General features: G+C 36.1%; 11 non-coding genes across 11 annotated transcripts; all 11 read right to left on the reverse strand.

Moving 5' to 3' along the window:
- Window positions 1-12: 12 nt before the first annotated feature.
- LOC148600838 (U5 spliceosomal RNA) lies at window positions 13-130 on the reverse strand. Its single transcript, XR_015917556.1, has one exon. It is a non-coding gene; the product is annotated as a U5 spliceosomal RNA (small nuclear RNA).
- A 1307-nt stretch (window positions 131-1437) lies between these two features.
- Window positions 1438-1555, reverse strand: LOC148600839 (U5 spliceosomal RNA). Its single transcript, XR_015917557.1, has one exon. It is a non-coding gene; the product is annotated as a U5 spliceosomal RNA (small nuclear RNA).
- Window positions 1556-2862: 1307 nt separating this feature from the next.
- LOC148600840 (U5 spliceosomal RNA) lies at window positions 2863-2980 on the reverse strand. Its single transcript, XR_015917558.1, has one exon. It is a non-coding gene; the product is annotated as a U5 spliceosomal RNA (small nuclear RNA).
- A 1332-nt stretch (window positions 2981-4312) lies between these two features.
- LOC148600841 (U5 spliceosomal RNA) lies at window positions 4313-4430 on the reverse strand. Its single transcript, XR_015917559.1, has one exon. It is a non-coding gene; the product is annotated as a U5 spliceosomal RNA (small nuclear RNA).
- Window positions 4431-5762: 1332 nt separating this feature from the next.
- On the reverse strand, window positions 5763-5880 carry LOC148600842 (U5 spliceosomal RNA). Its single transcript, XR_015917432.1, has one exon. It is a non-coding gene; the product is annotated as a U5 spliceosomal RNA (small nuclear RNA).
- Window positions 5881-7212: 1332 nt separating this feature from the next.
- Window positions 7213-7330, reverse strand: LOC148600843 (U5 spliceosomal RNA). Its single transcript, XR_015917433.1, has one exon. It is a non-coding gene; the product is annotated as a U5 spliceosomal RNA (small nuclear RNA).
- A 1332-nt stretch (window positions 7331-8662) lies between these two features.
- Window positions 8663-8780, reverse strand: LOC148600844 (U5 spliceosomal RNA). Its single transcript, XR_015917435.1, has one exon. It is a non-coding gene; the product is annotated as a U5 spliceosomal RNA (small nuclear RNA).
- Window positions 8781-10114: 1334 nt separating this feature from the next.
- LOC148600845 (U5 spliceosomal RNA) lies at window positions 10115-10232 on the reverse strand. The gene has a single exon (XR_015917560.1). It is a non-coding gene; the product is annotated as a U5 spliceosomal RNA (small nuclear RNA).
- A 1332-nt stretch (window positions 10233-11564) lies between these two features.
- LOC148600846 (U5 spliceosomal RNA) lies at window positions 11565-11682 on the reverse strand. Its single transcript, XR_015917436.1, has one exon. It is a non-coding gene; the product is annotated as a U5 spliceosomal RNA (small nuclear RNA).
- A 1332-nt stretch (window positions 11683-13014) lies between these two features.
- On the reverse strand, window positions 13015-13132 carry LOC148600847 (U5 spliceosomal RNA). The gene has a single exon (XR_015917561.1). It is a non-coding gene; the product is annotated as a U5 spliceosomal RNA (small nuclear RNA).
- Window positions 13133-14464: 1332 nt separating this feature from the next.
- LOC148600848 (U5 spliceosomal RNA) lies at window positions 14465-14582 on the reverse strand. The gene has a single exon (XR_015917562.1). It is a non-coding gene; the product is annotated as a U5 spliceosomal RNA (small nuclear RNA).
- Between the last annotated feature and the right edge of the window lie 722 nt (window positions 14583-15304).

A 15304-nucleotide genomic window follows, 5' to 3' on the forward strand; every position in this document is an offset into this window, starting at 1 on the left:
TTAATGTTATGATTCCCACAGAAGTGGGCACAGAGAAATTGTCTATAGACTCATTAATTGTTCCTCTCCACGGATATCTTTAGTAAAAGGCGAAAGATATATTCGTGGGTTTGAAGAGAAACCAGAGTAACACTAATTTTGGAAAATAAATGACCCCTATCTCGGAAAAATGTAGTTACTCAATGGTACATTTGCGGCAACAAATTTGCAAAGTTTTCACTACTTACTCAGATCAAAACAAAAATTTTTGCTTAAATTCTTTGAAACGTAATTCTCCTGAAAGTTTCAAAATTCATATAACAAACCCAAAATTGGTACTTGACATAGAAACATGTACAACGTTCAGTAGACGTTTGATCACAAAACGACGTACTGCGATTCATTACACGAATTTCAGTTCAATTCCAATGCAAATTAAAAATTTTGTCACTATCACTTTTAAAACATGTCTTTCACGACAAAAACAAGAACAAAATCTACTGTGTACAAACGCAGCGAAGAGGAAGAAGAAAAAGAATTCGTTCAAATAAACATATACTACATTCGCGACTGTCCAACACCAGCTCCACTAACTAGTACTTCGCGAATAAACAATGCGAATAAACTTGGCAGTAAACAAATTCATATTCCTTTAGTCTTACTGCATTCGCGAAATTCAAACGCGCTTTTTACTCACACAGGCCGAAAACAAAATACATTGAAATAAGGTTAACGTAAAGTTTTGATATTATTTTTTTCTCTTAAAGTTGCATTTAAGTAGGAGATGAGGAAAAAGAAACGCACATATTACATTGAAATCAAAATAATTAAAACTTGTCATTAAAACATAACAATATTGTTTGGATAGCTAGCGCCACGCGGGCTTGGGACTTGTTTAGCATGCACGACTCCAATCATGACATGCAGTTGTGAAAACAAGCGGATGCTCAACTCAAGATGACACGGGAACGGCGATATGTATAGTATGCATTCGGATAATTAGCCAGACAGTGATCAGAGAAGACGACACAGGACATGGGACTAAAGTCGGAAATCTTTCCTGGTACTTGCTATGTGCTGGTGTTTAAATATCAATTAGCACTAGCCTGTGCTAGGAGAGAAGAACCTGACGGACAACTACATCGAATATCCGTCGCTTTTCCAGGGACCTCTTAAGTGCTAATGATTTCTAACGATTAGCACTAGCCTGTGCTAGGAGAGGAATCGGAGAGAACCAGTTACGCAGCTCAAAGGCAACAGTCGTCATGTAAGTTAAGTCAATGAATACAATGTACGATACAGGTACACATTGAACACCACATTGCAGCTTTATATTTTACCACCGCACCCACTTTGAAAAAAATATATTCACGATTAGCATTGCACTTCGTTTACTTGCACTGATGGTTTACCTGAAAGTAAAATTTAAGAGGAACAAACTTTATATTAATGTTATGATTCCCACAGAAGTGGGCACAGAGAAATTGTCTATAGACTCATTAATTGTTCCTCTCCACGGATATCTTTAGTAAAAGGCGAAAGATATATTCGTGGGTTTGAAGAGAAACCAGAGTAACACTAATTTTGGAAAATAAATGACCCCTATCTCGGAAAAATGTAGTTACTCAATGGTACATTTGCGGCAACAAATTTGCAAAGTTTTCACTACTTACTCAGATCAAAACAAAAATTTTTGCTTAAATTCTTTGAAACGTAATTCTCCTGAAAGTTTCAAAATTCATATAACAAACCCAAAATTGGTACTTGACATAGAAACATGTACAACGTTCAGTAGACGTTTGATCACAAAACGACGTACTGCGATTCATTACACGAATTTCAGTTCAATTCCAATGCAAATTAAAAATTTTGTCACTATCACTTTTAAAACATGTCTTTCACGACAAAAACAAGAACAAAATCTACTGTGTACAAACGCAGCGAAGAGGAAGAAGAAAAAGAATTCGTTCAAATAAACATATACTACATTCGCGACTGTCCAACACCAGCTCCACTAACTAGTACTTCGCGAATAAACAATGCGAATAAACTTGGCAGTAAACAAATTCATATTCCTTTAGTCTTACTGCATTCGCGAAATTCAAACGCGCTTTTTACTCACACAGGCCGAAAACAAAATACATTGAAATAAGATCAAAGTAAAGTTTTGATATTATTTTTTTCTCTTAAAGTTGCATTTAAGTAGGAGATGAGGAAAAAGAAACGCACATATTACATTGAAATCAAAATAATTAAAACTTGTCATTAAAACATAACAATATTGTTTGGATAGCTAGCGCCACGCGGGCTTGGGACTTGTTTAGCATGCACGACTCCAATCATGACATGCAGTTGTGAAAACAAGCGGATGCTCAACTCAAGATGACACGGGAACGGCGATATGTATAGTATGCATTCGGATAATTAGCCAGACAGTGATCAGAGAAGACGACACAGGACATGGGACTAAAGTCGGAAATCTTTCCTGGTACTTGCTATGTGCTGGTGTTTAAATATCAATTAGCACTAGCCTGTGCTAGGAGAGAAGAACCTGACGGACAACTACATCGAATATCCGTCGCTTTTCCAGGGACCTCTTAAGTGCTAATGATTTCTAACGATTAGCACTAGCCTGTGCTAGGAGAGGAATCGGAGAGAACCAGTTACGCAGCTCAAAGGCAACAGTCGTCATGTAAGTTAAGTCAATGAATACAATGTACGATACAGGTACACATTGAACACCACATTGCAGCTTTATATTTTACCACCGCACCCACTTTGAAAAAAATATATTCACGATTAGCATTGCACTTCGTTTACTTGCACTGATGGTTTACCTGAAAGTAAAATTTAAGAGGAACAAACTTTATATTATTGTTATGATTCCCACAGAAGTGGGCACAGAGAAATTGTCTATAGACTCATTAATTGTTCCTCTCCACGGATATCTTTAGTAAAAGGCGAAAGATATATTCGTGGGTTTGAAGAGAAACCAGAGTAACACTAATTTTGGAAAATAAATGACCCCTATCTCGGAAAAATGTAGTTACTCAATGGTACATTTGCGGCAACAAATTTGCAAAGTTTTCACTACTTACTCAGATCAAAACAAAAATTTTTGCTTAAATTCTTTGAAACGTAATTCTCCTGAAATTTATCATGGGAAATAAAGAAAAAAGTTTCAAAATTCACATAACAAACCCAAAATTGGTACTTGACATAGAAACATGTACAACGTTCAGTAGACGTTTGATCACAAAACGACGTACTGCGATTCATTACACGAATTTCAGTTCAATTCCAATGCAAATTAAAAATTTTGTCACTATCACTTTTAAAACATGTCTTTCACGACAAAAACAAGAACAAAATCTACTGTGTACAAACGCAGCGAAGAGGAAGAAGAAAAAGAATTCGTTCAAATAAACATATACTACATTCGCGACTGTCCAACACCAGCTCCACTAACTAGTACTTCGCGAATAAACAATGCGAATAAACTTGGCAGTAAACAAATTCATATTCCTTTAGTCTTACTGCATTCGCGAAATTCAAACGCGCTTTTTACTCACACAGGCCGATAACAAAATACATTGAAATAAGATTAAAGTAAAGTTTTGATATTATTTTTTTCTCTTAAAGTTGCATTTAAGTAGGAGATGAGGAAAAAGAAACGCACATATTACATTGAAATCAAAATAATTAAAACTTGTCATTAAAACATAACAATATTGTTTGGATAGCTAGCGCCACGCGGGCTTGGGACTTGTTTAGCATGCACGACTCCAATCATGACATGCAGTTGTGAAAACAAGCGGATGCTCAACTCAAGATGACACGGGAACGGCGATATGTATAGTATGCATTCGGATAATTAGCCAGACAGTGATCAGAGAAGACGACACAGGACATGGGACTAAAGTCGGAAATCTTTCCTGGTACTTGCTATGTGCTGGTGTTTAAATATCAATTAGCACTAGCCTGTGCTAGGAGAGAAGAACCTGACGGACAACTACATCGAATATCCGTCGCTTTTCCAGGGACCTCTTAAGTGCTAATGATTTCTAACGATTAGCACTAGCCTGTGCTTGGAGAGGAATCGGAGAGAACCAGTTACGCAGCTCAAAGGCAACAGTCGTCATGTAAGTTAAGTCAATGAATACAATGTACGATACAGGTACACATTGAACACCACATTGCAGCTTTATATTTTACCACCGCACCCACTTTGAAAAAAATATATTCGCGATTTGCATTGCACTTCGTTTACTTGCACTGATGGTTTACCTGAAAGTAAAATTTAAGAGGAACAAACTTTATATTATTGTTATGATTCCCACAGAAGTGGGCACAGAGAAATTGTCTATAGACTCATTAATTGTTCCTCTCCACGGATATCTTTAGTAAAAGGCGAAAGATATATTCGTGGGTTTGAAGAGAAACCAGAGTAACACTAATTTTGGAAAATAAATGACCCCTATCTCGGAAAAATGTAGTTACTCAATGGTACATTTGCGGCAACAAATTTGCAAAGTTTTCACTACTTACTCAGATCAAAACAAAAATTTTTGCTTAAATTCTTTGAAACGTAATTCTCCTGAAATTTATCATGGGAAATAAAGAAAAAAGTTTCAAAATTCACATAACAAACCCAAAATTGGTACTTGACATAGAAACATGTACAACGTTCAGTAGACGTTTGATCACAAAACGACGTACTGCGATTCATTACACGAATTTCAGTTCAATTCCAATGCAAATTAAAAATTTTGTCACTATCACTTTTAAAACATGTCTTTCACGACAAAAACAAGAACAAAATCTACTGTGTACAAACGCAGCGAAGAGGAAGAAGAAAAAGAATTCGTTCAAATAAACATATACTACATTCGCGACTGTCCAACACCAGCTCCACTAACTAGTACTTCGCGAATAAACAATGCGAATAAACTTGGCAGTAAACAAATTCATATTCCTTTAGTCTTACTGCATTCGCGAAATTCAAACGCGCTTTTTACTCACACAGGCCGAAAACAAAATACATTGAAATAAGATTAAAGTAAAGTTTTGATATTATTTTTTTCTCTTAAAGTTGCATTTAAGTAGGAGATGAGGAAAAAGAAACGCACATATTACATTGAAATCAAAATAATTAAAACTTGTCATTAAAACATAACAATATTGTTTGGATAGCTAGCGCCACGCGGGCTTGGGACTTGTTTAGCATGCACGACTCCAATCATGACATGCAGTTGTGAAAACAAGCGGATGCTCAACTCAAGATGACACGGGAACGGCGATATGTATAGTATGCATTCGGATAATTAGCCAGACAGTGATCAGAGAAGACGACACAGGACATGGGACTAAAGTCGGAAATCTTTCCTGGTACTTGTTATGTGCTGGTGTTTAAATATCAATTAGCACTAGCCTGTGCTAGGAGAGAAGAACCTGACGGACAACTACATCGAATATCCGTCGCTTTTCCAGGGACCTCTTAAGTGCTAATGATTTCTAACGATTAGCACTAGCCTGTGCTAGGAGAGGAATCGGAGAGAACCAGTTACGCAGCTCAAAGGCAACAGTCGTCATGTAAGTTAAGTCAATGAATACAATGTACGATACAGGTACACATTGAACACCACATTGCAGCTTTATATTTTACCACCGCACCCACTTTGAAAAAAATATATTCACGATTAGCATTGCACTTCGTTTACTTGCACTGATGGTTTACCTGAAAGTAAAATTTAAGAGGAACAAACTTTATATTATTGTTATGATTCCCACAGAAGTGGGCACAGAGAAATTGTCTATAGACTCATTATTTGTTCCTCTCCACGGATATCTTTAGTAAAAGGCGAAAGATATATTCGTGGGTTTGAAGAGAAACCAGAGTAACACTAATTTTGGAAAATAAATGACCCCTATCTCGGAAAAATGTAGTTACTCAATGGTACATTTGCGGCAACAAATTTGCAAAGTTTTCACTACTTACTCAGATCAAAACAAAAATTTTTGCTTAAATTCTTTGAAACGTAATTCTCCTGAAATTTATCATGGGAAATAAAGAAAAAAGTTTCAAAATTCACATAACAAACCCAAAATTGGTACTTGACATAGAAACATGTACAACGTTCAGTAGACGTTTGATCACAAAACGACGTACTGCGATTCATTACACGAATTTCAGTTCAATTCCAATGCAAATTAAAAATTTTGTCACTATCACTTTTAAAACATGTCTTTCACGACAAAAACAAGAACAAAATCTACTGTGTACAAACGCAGCGAAGAGGAAGAAGAAAAAGAATTCGTTCAAATAAACATATACTACATTCGCGACTGTCCAACACCAGCTCCACTAACTAGTACTTCGCGAATAAACAATGCGAATAAACTTGGCAGTAAACAAATTCATATTCCTTTAGTCTTACTGCATTCGCGAAATTCAAACGCGCTTTTTACTCACACAGGCCGAAAACAAAATACATTGAAATAAGATTAAAGTAAAGTTTTGATATTATTTTTTTCTCTTAAAGTTGCATTTAAGTAGGAGATGAGGAAAAAGAAACGCACATATTACATTGAAATCAAAATAATTAAAACTTGTCATTAAAACATAACAATATTGTTTGGATAGCTAGCGCCACGCGGGCTTGGGACTTGTTTAGCATGCACGACTCCAATCATGACATGCAGTTGTGAAAACAAGCGGATGCTCAACTCAAGATGACACGGGAACGGCGATATGTATAGTATGCATTCGGATAATTAGCCAGACAGTGATCAGAGAAGACGACACAGGACATGGGACTAAAGTCGGAAATCTTTCCTGGTACTTGTTATGTGCTGGTGTTTAAATATCAATTAGCACTAGCCTGTGCTAGGAGAGAAGAACCTGACGGACAACTACATCGAATATCCGTCGCTTTTCCAGGGACCTCTTAAGTGCTAATGATTTCTAACGATTAGCACTAGCCTGTGCTAGGAGAGGAATCGGAGAGAACCAGTTACGCAGCTCAAAGGCAACAGTCGTCATGTAAGTTAAGTCAATGAATACAATGTACGATACAGGTACACATTGAACACCACATTGCAGCTTTATATTTTACCACCGCACCCACTTTGAAAAAAATATATTCACGATTAGCATTGCACTTCGTTTACTTGCACTGATGGTTTACCTGAAAGTAAAATTTAAGAGGAACAAACTTTATATTATTGTTATGATTCCCACAGAAGTGGGCACAGAGAAATTGTCTATAGACTCATTATTTGTTCCTCTCCACGGATATCTTTAGTAAAAGGCGAAAGATATATTCGTGGGTTTGAAGAGAAACCAGAGTAACACTAATTTTGGAAAATAAATGACCCCTATCTCGGAAAAATGTAGTTACTCAATGGTACATTTGCGGCAACAAATTTGCAAAGTTTTCACTACTTACTCAGATCAAAACAAAAATTTTTGCTTAAATTCTTTGAAACGTAATTCTCCTGAAATTTATCATGGGAAATAAAGAAAAAAGTTTCAAAATTCACATAACAAACCCAAAATTGGTACTTGACATAGAAACATGTACAACGTTCAGTAGACGTTTGATCACAAAACGACGTACTGCGATTCATTACACGAATTTCAGTTCAATTCCAATGCAAATTAAAAATTTTGTCACTATCACTTTTAAAACATGTCTTTCACGACAAAAACAAGAACAAAATCTACTGTGTACAAACGCAGCGAAGAGGAAGAAGAAAAAGAATTCGTTCAAATAAACATATACTACATTCGCGACTGTCCAACACCAGCTCCACTAACTAGTACTTCGCGAATAAACAATGCGAATAAACTTGGCAGTAAACAAATTCATATTCCTTTAGTCTTACTGCATTCGCGAAATTCAAACGCGCTTTTTACTCACACAGGCCGAAAACAAAATACATTGAAATAAGATTAAAGTAAAGTTTTGATATTATTTTTTTCTCTTAAAGTTGCATTTAAGTAGGAGATGAGGAAAAAGAAACGCACATATTACATTGAAATCAAAATAATTAAAACTTGTCATTAAAACATAACAATATTGTTTGGATAGCTAGCGCCACGCGGGCTTGGGACTTGTTTAGCATGCACGACTCCAATCATGACATGCAGTTGTGAAAACAAGCGGATGCTCAACTCAAGATGACACGGGAACGGCGATATGTATAGTATGCATTCGGATAATTAGCCAGACAGTGATCAGAGAAGACGACACAGGACATGGGACTAAAGTCGGAAATCTTTCCTGGTACTTGCTATGTGCTGGTGTTTAAATATCAATTAGCACTAGCCTGTGCTAGGAGAGAAGAACCTGACGGACAACTACATCGAATATCCGTCGCTTTTCCAGGGACCTCTTAAGTGCTAATGATTTCTAACGATTAGCACTAGCCTGTGCTAGGAGAGGAATCGGAGAGAACCAGTTACGCAGCTCAAAGGCAACAGTCGTCATGTAAGTTAAGTCAATGAATACAATGTACGATACAGGTACACATTGAACACCACATTGCAGCTTTATATTTTACCACCGCACCCACTTTGAAAAAAATATATTCACGATTAGCATTGCACTTCGTTTACTTGCACTGATGGTTTACCTGAAAGTAAAATTTAAGAGGAACAAACTTTATATTATTGTTATGATTCCCACAGAAGTGGGCACAGAGAAATTGTCTATAGACTCATTATTTGTTCCTCTCCACGGATATCTTTAGTAAAAGGCGAAAGATATATTCGTGGGTTTGAAGAGAAACCAGAGTAACACTAATTTTGGAAAATAAATGACCCCTATCTCGGAAAAATGTAGTTACTCAATGGTACATTTGCGGCAACAAATTTGCAAAGTTTTCACTACTTACTCAGATCAAAACAAAAATTTTTGCTTAAATTCTTTGAAACGTAATTCTCCTGAAATTTATCATGGGAAATAAAGAAAAAAGTTTCAAAATTCACATAACAAACCCAAAATTGGTACTTGACATAGAAACATGTACAACGTTCAGTAGACGTTTGATCACACAAAACGACGTACTGCGATTCATTACACGAATTTCAGTTCAATTCCAATGCAAATTAAAAATTTTGTCACTATCACTTTTAAAACATGTCTTTCACGACAAAAACAAGAACAAAATCTACTGTGTACAAACGCAGCGAAGAGGAAGAAGAAAAAGAATTCGTTCAAATAAACATATACTACATTCGCGACTGTCCAACACCAGCTCCACTAACTAGTACTTCGCGAATAAACAATGCGAATAAACTTGGCAGTAAACAAATTCATATTCCTTTAGTCTTACTGCATTCGCGAAATTCAAACGCGCTTTTTACTCACACAGGCCGAAAACAAAATACATTGAAATAAGATTAAAGTAAAGTTTTGATATTATTTTTTTCTCTTAAAGTTGCATTTAAGTAGGAGATGAGGAAAAAGAAACGCACATATTACATTGAAATCAAAATAATTAAAACTTGTCATTAAAACATAACAATATTGTTTGGATAGCTAGCGCCACGCGGGCTTGGGACTTGTTTAGCATGCACGACTCCAATCATGACATGCAGTTGTGAAAACAAGCGGATGCTCAACTCAAGATGACACGGGAACGGCGATATGTATAGTATGCATTCGGATAATTAGCCAGACAGTGATCAGAGAAGACGACACAGGACATGGGACTAAAGTCGGAAATCTTTCCTGGTACTTGCTATGTGCTGGTGTTTAAATATCAATTAGCACTAGCCTGTGCTAGGAGAGAAGAACCTGACGGACAACTACATCGAATATCCGTCGCTTTTCCAGGGACCTCTTAAGTGCTAATGATTTCTAACGATTAGCACTAGCCTGTGCTAGGAGAGGAATCGGAGAGAACCAGTTACGCAGCTCAAAGGCAACAGTCGTCATGTAAGTTAAGTCAATGAATACAATGTACGATACAGGTACACATTGAACACCACATTGCAGCTTTATATTTTACCACCGCACCCACTTTGAAAAAAATATATTCACGATTAGCATTGCACTTCGTTTACTTGCACTGATGGTTTACCTGAAAGTAAAATTTAAGAGGAACAAACTTTATATTATTGTTATGATTCCCACAGAAGTGGGCACAGAGAAATTGTCTATAGACTCATTAATTGTTCCTCTCCACGGATATCTTTAGTAAAAGGCGAAAGATATATTCGTGGGTTTGAAGAGAAACCAGAGTAACACTAATTTTGGAAAATAAATGACCCCTATCTCGGAAAAATGTAGTTACTCAATGGTACATTTGCGGCAACAAATTTGCAAAGTTTTCACTACTTACTCAGATCAAAACAAAAATTTTTGCTTAAATTCTTTGAAACGTAATTCTCCTGAAATTTATCATGGGAAATAAAGAAAAAAGTTTCAAAATTCATATAACAAACCCAAAATTGGTACTTGACATAGAAACATGTACAACGTTCAGTAGACGTTTGATCACAAAACGACGTACTGCGATTCATTACACGAATTTCAGTTCAATTCCAATGCAAATTAAAAATTTTGTCACTATCACTTTTAAAACATGTCTTTCACGACAAAAACAAGAACAAAATCTACTGTGTACAAACGCAGCGAAGAGGAAGAAGAAAAAGAATTCGTTCAAATAAACATATACTACATTCGCGACTGTCCAACACCAGCTCCACTAACTAGTACTTCGCGAATAAACAATGCGAATAAACTTGGCAGTAAACAAATTCATATTCCTTTAGTCTTACTGCATTCGCGAAATTCAAACGCGCTTTTTACTCACACAGGCCAAAAACAAAATACATTGAAATAAGATTAAAGTAAAGTTTTGATATTATTTTTTTCTCTTAAAGTTGCATTTAAGTAGGAGATGAGGAAAAAGAAACGCACATATTACATTGAAATCAAAATAATTAAAACTTGTCATTAAAACATAACAATATTGTTTGGATAGCTAGCGCCACGCGGGCTTGGGACTTGTTTAGCATGCACGACTCCAATCATGACATGCAGTTGTGAAAACAAGCGGATGCTCAACTCAAGATGACACGGGAACGGCGATATGTATAGTATGCATTCGGATAATTAGCCAGACAGTGATCAGAGAAGACGACACAGGACATGGGACTAAAGTCGGAAATCTTTCCTGGTACTTGCTATGTGCTGGTGTTTAAATATCAATTAGCACTAGCCTGTGCTAGGAGAGAAGAACCTGACGGACAACTACATCGAATATCCGTCGCTTTTCCAGGGACCTCTTAAGTGCTAATGATTTCTAACGATTAGCACTAGCCTGTGCTAGGAGAGGAATCGGAGAGAACCAGTTACGCAGCTCAAAGGCAACAGTCGTCATGTAAGTTAAGTCAATGAATACAATGTACGATACAGGTACACATTGAACACCACATTGCAGCTTTATATTTTACCACCGCACCCACTTTGAAAAAAATATATTCACGATTAGCATTGCACTTCGTTTACTTGCACTGAAGGTTTACCTGAAAGTAAAATTTAAGAGGAACAAACTTTATATTATTGTTATGATTCCCACAGAAGTGGGCACAGAGAAATTGTCTATAGACTCATTATTTGTTCCTCTCCACGGATATCTTTAGTAAAAGGCGAAAGATATATTCGTGGGTTTGAAGAGAAACCAGAGTAACACTAATTTTGGAAAATAAATGACCCCTATCTCGGAAAAATGTAGTTACTCAATGGTACATTTGCGGCAACAAATTTGCAAAGTTTTCACTACTTACTCAGATCAAAACAAAAATTTTTGCTTAGATTCTTTGAAACGTAATTCTCCTGAAATTTATCATGGGAAATAAAGAAAAAAGTTTCAAAATTCATATAACAAACCCAAAATTGGTACTTGACATAGAAACATGTACAACGTTCAGTAGACGTTTGATCACAAAACGACGTACTGCGATTCATTACACGAATTTCAGTTCAATTCCAATGTAAATTAAAAATTTTGTCACTATCACTTTTAAAACATGTCTTTCACGACAAAAACAAGAACAAAATCTACTGTGTACAAACGCAGCGAAGAGGAAGAAGAAAAAGAATTCGTTCAAATAAACATATACTACATTCGCGACTGTCCAACACCAGCTCCACTAACTAGTACTTCGCGAATAAACAATGCGAATAAACTTGGCAGTAAACAAATTCATATTCCTTTAGTCTTACTGCATTCGCGAAATTCAAACGCGCTTTTTACTCACACAGGCCGAAAACAAAATACATTGAAATAAGATTAAAGTAAAGTTTTGATATTATTTTTTTCTCTTAAAGTTGCATTTAAGTAGGAGATGAGGAAAAAGAAACGCACATATTACATTGAAATCAAAATAATTAAAACTTGTCATTAAAACATAACAATATTGTTTGGATAGCTAGCGCCACGCGGGCTTGGGACTTGTTTAGCATGCACGACTCCAATCATGACATGCAGTTGTGAAAACAAGCGGATGCTCAACTCAAGATGACACGGGAACGGCGATATGTATAGTATGCATTCGGATAATTAGCCAGACAGTGATCAGAGAAGACGACACAGGACATGGGACTAAAGTCGGAAATCTTTCCTGGTACTTGCTATGTGCTGGTGTTTAAATATCAATTAGCACTAGCCTGTGCTAGGAGAGAAGAACCTGACGGACAACTACATCGAATATCCGTCGCTTTTCCAGGGACCTCTTAAGTGCTAATGATTTCTAACGATTAGCACTAGCCTGTGCTAGGAGAGGAATCGGAGAGAACCAGTTACGCAGCTCAAAGGCAACAGTCGTCATGTAAGTTAAGTCAATGAATACAATGTACGATACAGGTACACATTGAACACCACATTGCAGCTTTATATTTTACCACCGCACCCACTTTGAAAAAAATATATTCACGATTAGCATTGCACTTCGTTTACTTGCACTGATGGTTTACCTGAAAGTAAAATTTAAGAGGAACAAACTTTATATTATTGTTATGATTCCCACAGAAGTGGGCACAGAGAAATTGTCTATAGACTCATTAATTGTTCCTCTCCACGGATATCTTTAGTAAAAGGCGAAAGATATATTCGTGGGTTTGAAGAGAAACCAGAGTAACACTAATTTTGGAAAATAAATGACCCCTATCTCGGAAAAATGTAGTTACTCAATGGTACATTTGCGGCAACAAATTTGCAAAGTTTTCACTACTTACTCAGATTAAAACAAAAATTTTTGCTTAAATTCTTTGAAACGTAATTCTCCTGAAATTTATCATGGGAAATAAAGAAAAAAGTTTCAAAATTCACATAACAAACCCAAAATTGGTACTTGACATAGAAACATGTACAACGTTCAGTAGACGTTTGATCACAAAACGACGTACTGCGATTCATTACACGAATTTCAGTTCAATTCCAATGCAAATTAAAAATTTTGTCACTATCACTTTTAAAACATGTCTTTCACGACAAAAACAAGAACAAAATCTACTGTGTACAAACGCAGCGAAGAGGAAGAAGAAAAAGAATTCGTTCAAATAAACATATACTACATTCGCGACTGTCCAACACCAGCTCCACTAAATAGTACTTCGCGAATAAACAATGCGAATAAACTTGGCAGTAAACAAATTCATATTCCTTTAGTCTTACTGCATTCGCGAAATTCAAACGCGCTTTTTACTCACACAGGCCGAAAACAAAATACATTGAAATAAGATTAAAGTAAAGTTTTGATATTATTTTTTTCTCTTAAAGTTGCATTTAAGTAGGAGATGAGGAAAAAGAAACGCACATATTACATTGAAATCAAAATAATTAAAACTTGTCATTAAAACATAACAATATTGTTTGGATAGCTAGCGCCACGCGGGCTTGGGACTTGTTTAGCATGCACGACTCCAATCATGACATGCAGTTGTGAAAACAAGCGGATGCTCAACTCAAGATGACACGGGAACGGCGATATGTATAGTATGCATTCGGATAATTAGCCAGACAGTGATCATAGAAGACGACACAGGACATGGGACTAAAGTCGGAAATCTTTCCTGGTACTTGCTATGTGCTGGTGTTTAAATATCAATTAGCACTAGCCTGTGCTAGGAGAGAAGAACCTGACGGACAACTACATCGAATATCCGTCGCTTTTCCAGGGACCTCTTAAGTGCTAATGATTTCTAACGATTAGCACTAGCCTGTGCTTGGAGAGGAATCGGAGAGAACCAGTTACGCAGCTCAAAGGCAACAGTCGTCATGTAAGTTAAGTCAATGAATACAATGTACGATACAGGTACACATTGAACACCACATTGCAGCTTTATATTTTACCACCGCACCCACTTTGAAAAAAATATATTCACGATTAGCATTGCACTTCGTTTACTTGCACTGATGGTTTACCTGAAAGTAAAATTTAAGAGGAACAAACTTTATATTATTGTTATGATTCCCACAGAAGTGGGCACAGAGAAATTGTCTATAGACTCATTAATTGTTCCTCTCCACGGATATCTTTAGTAAAAGGCGAAAGATATATTCGTGGGTTTGAAGAGAAACCAGAGTAACACTAATTTTGGAAAATAAATGACCCCTATCTCGGAAAAATGTAGTTACTCAATGGTACATTTGCGGCAACAAATTTGCAAAGTTTTCACTACTTACTCAGATCAAAACAAAAATTTTTGCTTAGATTCTTTGAAACGTAATTCTCCTGAAATTTATCATGGGAAATAAAGAAAAAAGTTTCAAAATTCATATAACAAACCCAAAATTGGTACTTGACATAGAAACATGTACAACGTTCAGTAGACGTTTGATCACAAAACGACGTACTGCGATTCATTACACGAATTTCAGTTCAATTCCAATGCAAATTAAAAATTTTGTCACTATCACTTTTAAAACATGTCTTTCACGACAAAAACAAGAACAAAATCTACTGTGTACAAACGCAGCGAAGAGGAAGAAGAAAAAGAATTCGTTCAAATAAACATATACTACATTCGCGACTGTCCAACACCAGCTCCGCTAACTAGTACTTCGCGAATAAACAATGCGAATAAACTTTGCAGTAAACAAATTCATATTCCTTTAGTCTTACTGCATTCGCGAAATTCAAACGCGCTTTTTACTCACACAGGCCGAAAACAAAATACATTGAAATAAGATTAAAGTAAAGTTTTGATATTATTTTTTTCTCTTAAAGTTGCATTTAAGTAGGAGATGAGGAAAAAGAAACGCACATATTACATTGAAATCAAAATAATTAAAACTTGTCATTAAAACA

This window comes from Perna viridis, chromosome 12 (assembly GCF_037379345.1).
Source record: "Perna viridis isolate PV_CMFRI_1.1 ecotype Kerala chromosome 12, ASM3737934v1, whole genome shotgun sequence".
NCBI lineage: Eukaryota > Metazoa > Mollusca > Bivalvia > Mytilida > Mytilidae > Perna > Perna viridis.